Raw genomic sequence first — 6,162 nt, 5'->3', positions numbered from 1 at the left:
CTGACAGATTTTCAGAGGAAGTGTAAATAGTCCCTTTTATACTTCTTTGTGTGAATGTGCATAGGTACATATACTAGCTGTATTTATTTTAAGTAAATATGAAGTACCATGTGGACTTCTCACTTTCTGCTTGTTTTTATTACCTGCTGTTCAGGGTTATATGTGCACCAGGTACTACTGCTCTGTCTGGCAGATGGAGCTCTGGAGTGAGAGTAGCTGAGCTGCAGGAGTTCAGGTAAGCCTGTGAAGTCAAAGGATGGGTAATAGTACTAATATACAAGTATACTGATGACTTTTTGTGAACAGAAGAATCATTTCTCTATAGAAGTTTAAATCAAACTGACAAGCAGTCCCTACAGGGTGCTCCATAGAAAACATCCTACAGCTGGATTTACTTGCTGTCAGTAGGAGTGTTTTCTGTGAGGCTGCAGGATGCAGAGTGCAAAGGAAAAAATACTGCACAGAAAGTGAAACAGATCTCCATTGTGATCTCTTGCTATCAGTTTCTGTTCTTACTGAGGTTGTTTTAAGAAGAACATTGGAAAAAGCAGCACCGTTGGGTTTTGTCTTACTAAATTGTAGTTGAATTTACCTTTGAGAGAACAAGAGATTAGGACTTCTCTCATACTGAGGTTCTACGACAACTGAAGCTTTGCAACAAAAGGAGTTGGAAAGTTAAACTCTCTGGCCATGAGCTCTTGTGTTCCATTTCATTAGTCTTCAAGAGGCTGTGGATCAAGGCTCCAGCCCAATAAACTTCAGGTGCACGTTTTCTCTCCAAGCATTATTCCACTTTACCAGAAACATGTTTGCTGTGCTCTTCAGCAAAATTCAAATAGATCAATCTAAATTTCAATCCTAACTCCTGTACAGACCCTTGGTAGTTTCATGCATTGGAATCTCAGTTTTCTTAGTGGATAATTAGGTCAGTGCCTTAGTATGTTCTCTTTCCCTCCAGTGGAAACGGAGTAAACCTAGAAATTGCCTTTATCTGGAATTATCCTGTACAGCAGCCATGATCCGCCAGTATCATCACTTGGTAATGCATCAGAGTCTAGCTACCCCATTGAATTAGAGGTGACCTCTTTCTGGATATCACAATAAGATAATTACCACTGGAGAGCACACTCCTCGTGTTGCTGTCCGTTGGCAATGTAAATAGAGAACAACAGAATGCAGATGAATACAAATGCATAAGGAATGAGAAAAGTTGAGGAGAAAAGTGATACCGTTAGTCAACAAGAAACCACAAGAGCAATCTAAGAGCTTGACGTGGAGGGAGGTAATTTTCAAATGACAACTTCATCTAAACCTGTATTAAAAAATGTCTTGTGGCCCCAAGCTTTTTCATGACACTGGCACAGCTTTGCCTGTATTATGTAGTGAAATTTCAGGAGTCCTTCAGCTCAAAGAAGAGCACACCTAGGCAAAAAGCATTACAGATCACATCTGAGTTAAATGGGAAGCTTTTCAGTAGTCATCTCAGTTTGGATCATTTTCATGCAGGCAGTGGCCTGCCCTTGAGCGTGCCGAAAGAACAATGCTATGAATCCACATACAGATCAAGGCACAGTGAAATGCAAGGGGTAATAAGAAACAAAAGGAAGAAAAAGTTGCGGGGATGTTGGAAATGCTGAGGAGAGTGTGATTAAAATAGGATGAGAACCTGATCTTGCCTGGGTCAGCACATTGCCATTCAGACTGGCTTAAATTGAATTTAACAGGTGGGTTAATTTCCACTGCATCACACCAGACATCCTTTACGCCCAGCTAAAACTGACAATAAAAGCTAGAGAAACAGTCAAGGAAAATTGGGTCTGGATTATCCATTAGACAATGTTTATTGCATGTTTTTCTCAAAAAGCACTTTGCTTAATAATTTATCCATCATGTTCTGTTTTGTTTTGTTTTTTTACCATAAATAAGTTTTAGTAATTGGTGATGGAAAAACACAGAGAGCTAAATAAGAAACCACCATCTACTGTGATATTTGATGTATGTAGATTTCTTTCAGGAAGGGCCACAAAGCATAATTATAATGTTATTGGTTGATTTTGGCATAGCTCTAGTAACAGCCATACGGAAGGCATGTAATTTCATGGTGCTGCACATGGCGAAGTCGTCGCAGTCACCAGGATCTCATTTGACGTGGCTGCTCTCCAAGGTTTCTGACTTAAATGAACTAAAAGCCATTAATTTTCAAAACACAATTAGTCCAACTATATATTTTTTTACAAAATAACAAATGTGGGGATGGGGGAAGCTCTATGATCCTTTGTACAGTGAAACAAGTATGTGAGAAAGAAACTGATAAGGATATAAGCAGGCTCCCATTTAATATTATGGCAATGACACCTGTACTGCCCATTGTATCTGCTAGGAATGGCAACAAAGAGTACATCAAAAGATAAACCAGAAAACATGAAATTATTCCTTTATAATGTGATGACTTCAATAGGTATATTGATATTCTGGACAGAGGCAAAATCTGGAAGAGAAACAATGAATTCTCATTTAAAGCTTGCATTTTCATTCAAAATTATTCTGTGATCAAATGCAAGTTTTCTTGTATGATATTTGTGAGGAAATTAGCAGTGTGGTGCTGTAGCATTCCCAGAATAGCAAAATGCCCTTTATTCTCTGCCTTTGTATCTCATCCATACTGCACAGATTCCACACAGTCACACCTGGGAGCCAGAGAGCAGTAACATGGCTTGGCCTTGATCAGAAACTCTGCACTTTCACACATGATATAACTCTTCTTATGTGTTCTGAGTGTATATATATATATATATATAATTTATTTACTTATTTATTTTTTCTGGAATAAATGTGTATTTCTACCCTTCTCATAGAATTTCTAGATACTGTATGTTTAACAAAAGAGAGAATGTCAGTCACAGCTTTGAGTATTCACTTGCCTTAGTGGCTGGATGGATGTTAGGCATCCACTTCCATGTTTGCCCAGTCACAAAGCACTGACTGAACTAGAATTAAAGAGAACTTGCAAATGGATGTAAAACACCTTATTTAATTTTTAAGGAAATATTATTAAAAATATTGTGTTAAATCACACCAGTATGTGATTTAGTAACTTTGGGATTTAGCAGTCACTGCAGGTATCTGTATCCAGTAATGTTTCCAGCAAAGCACTGGAGTAAAACCAAGCCTTAAAAATGTGGCAAGTGCAAGAGAAATGTCAGACTGTAGATACTTAGAACAGAGGAAGCAAACATCCAAGTGGGCTGGTTCACAAAAGCAGGAGCATGATGATTCATAGAGCGTGCAATGATGCTGTGACCCAAAACCATGCTGTGCTAAACCTTTAGAGCTGCTCAAACACTTGAAGCAGCAGACAATTGAATCTGAAAGGTAAACAAGTTGGTTTCTGGTCTGAAACGTTTGAAAACTTTACCAGGGTTTTGCAGCCCACACTTGACCTCTCATTCTGAATTGCTTTTCATAATAGAATGCTTTAGAAATGCTTGCATTATACTTTTTAGGTATTTTTCCTTATTTTGTGGCCTTTGGGGAAAAAGAAAGAATGCTCTTCAGTTGATCCAAACTACTGACCCCTCTGATTGGCATTTTAGAAGACAATAGAAGTTAAAGAGCACTGCCCTACAAATACTGATGTAGTGCCATGTTAATTGTTTTGTACTTAGTTGAAGATAACTAGGGGAAGGACATTTGGAACCTACATAGACAGATGTCCTTGTCTGGATCAAGCAGAGTGCCTGTTAAAAATGGCACAGGCTTTCCAATCTGCTGGGTAATATTATAACATCCACCGTTCTAATGGCTGAGCCAAGAGTGAGCACTCCCTGATTTGTTTCAGACAAAAAGAGAAGTAACTAAAAATACCACTCTCTGATGGGTTAAATGATGTGGCTGGGAGATTGCAATGAACAGCTCATGCAGTATCTTTTCCAGTTGTCACAACTACCTGGAGCCCAAATTTGACTATGAGCACTTCAAAAATACAGTGTTCTATAAATAAATAAATAACATATGTTTCTAGTGACAAGATTGCATGTGTAAAAATGGAAATAACTTTGGGTCTCTATTTCTGAGTGCTGGGTACCTCTACGCTGGGTTGATTCAGTCTGTTTGTACTACGTAGGGAAATAAACTCAACTCATTTCTATGGTTATGACCTATTTGAACTGTATGCCTGCGATGCTGAGACTTTATGAATCAATACAAACACTTGTTCCTTTGTTTTAAGCCCTTTTTATGAGAGTCCTAATTTAACTTGAATATCATGCTTGCCCAGCAAGGGATCGGTTAACTATTACCATATTGGGCAGTGCTTCAATTTGCTTGAATAGTACCTTATGCTGCAATTAGCCTCAGTGAATCACAGTGATTATTCATACAGGGATCTACAAAAGCAAAAATATCAAAATCTGTTCTATGTTCTCCTGAACATACAGGGTTAGGCAGACTGTGAAGTTCTATACTGGTCAAACCTGCCTGGCTTGACCTCTAGAAATTAGCTTCTATAGGAATATTCAGTGCAACTAAAAATCAGATTTGACTCTAAATTAAGGTTCATTTCTTCTTTTGATTGATTCTCCAGGCAGAGCAGGTACCCACACATGTGCTTCTGCTATCTTTGGTATTCACATGACTCCCCCGTTGCCAACCTGTTTGAAGGTTATGCACGAGTCCCCTCCTAAGCAGAATATTTTTCTCAGTAGTGCGGTGAATCTCTGATTCAGAGCAATCCAGAGTTTTTACCTTGTTTGTAATCTTATTACTAGATAATGTTTGCAAGAACTGTTCAGGAGGAAGCAGAAAAGGCCCTGGATTCTATTTAATTTTCTAAAGCTGTTAAAAGTAAGGCTTGATAAGAAGCTACATTGCAAAAATATTTGTGGTTTTTGCTTCTAAGCCATCTGCAGTGTGTTTTTCCTTTAAGTACTGCTAGTGTTCTCATTAACAAGCATAGGTCTTACTGAAAGCAACAGACTTCTAAGGACCAAAGTTCTAAAGCTTTGGCAGATGGTAAAGCAGGTAACAGTGGTAACCATGTAACAGCTCAGCAAGGGCAAAGAATACAATGTGATAGTAAATATAACAAAATGGATACTGTAACCATAATATTAACTCAAAATATGCCCAGATTTTGATGTTTTAATTTCAGTATCTCAAAAATTGGATCAGAAGTCTGGGAAGGCAGTGAGGATATGGAGTAATAGAGCCATTCCCTTGGCTATTAGTGGATTTAATGCAAAGTGTAGGATGTGAGGACATACCAAGGACAGCTGGGGGGGACTATAATAAGACCCATTAAAACACGGATGGTTCAAAGGTGGTGAAGTGGAATAACTAGCAGATGTTATGCAGTATGATTATCAACCAGTGGGCTAACAAAGAAAAACAAAGTATTTTATTTTGCACTCATAAACTACCCAAATAAACCCTTAGCAGCTAATACACTGCATTACAACTGGTTCAAAGAAGGAATTAGATAAGTTAGTAGGTCTGTCAAGAGCTGCTGAACGCTCTGTCTGAATCACATATGTCCAGATAAGGATGCTGTAAACCATTTACTTCTTAAAACCACAAGGATGTACCATGTACCAACTCCTCTGTAACCCTTTTCCCAGCTCCCTGTTACCAGTCACTGTGGAGATGTGAGCCTGAGTGGGATGGATACTTGGTCTCACCCAACAGAACAGAGGAAACTCTCCTGTAATGCATTCTGGTTGTCTGCATCCTTTTCATTAGGAGAAAAATAATGGGTTGAAACTGAGTTTCTCAGTTTACGTCTTGTGTCAGTACTGCAGTCGTAGCTCTTTGGATCTCTTTGCACACATTAACCTTGGATGGAGCTGCAGAAGTTCACTGACTCCCAACATAAACACTTACAGGAAGGAAGTGCGAGATCAAAATGCAATCAGATGCTGTGAGAGGCACAAGCGATTTCATAACATTGTGCATTGTTTTCAGCTCCCCCAAGCTCTACAGAAAGCACAGGTTCTAGATGGCCGCAGAAACGCTCGATAAGGACCATCACAGCAGCTCCTGCTCCTGTCAGTGGAGCGGAGCTCCGAGCGCCTCGATGTGCCCGGCCCCGGGGCGGGGCGGCCGCTCGCTCGCGGCCTCGGGGATGGATTCTCGGCCGCCGGTATCGGCACGGCACCATCTTGGGAG

The sequence above is a fragment of the Coturnix japonica genome, chromosome 7 (assembly GCF_054131305.1).
Source record: "Coturnix japonica strain WE chromosome 7, WE-NBRP24, whole genome shotgun sequence".
NCBI classification, from domain to species: Eukaryota; Metazoa; Chordata; class Aves; order Galliformes; family Phasianidae; genus Coturnix; species Coturnix japonica.
This window is presented reverse-complemented; position numbering follows the sequence as displayed.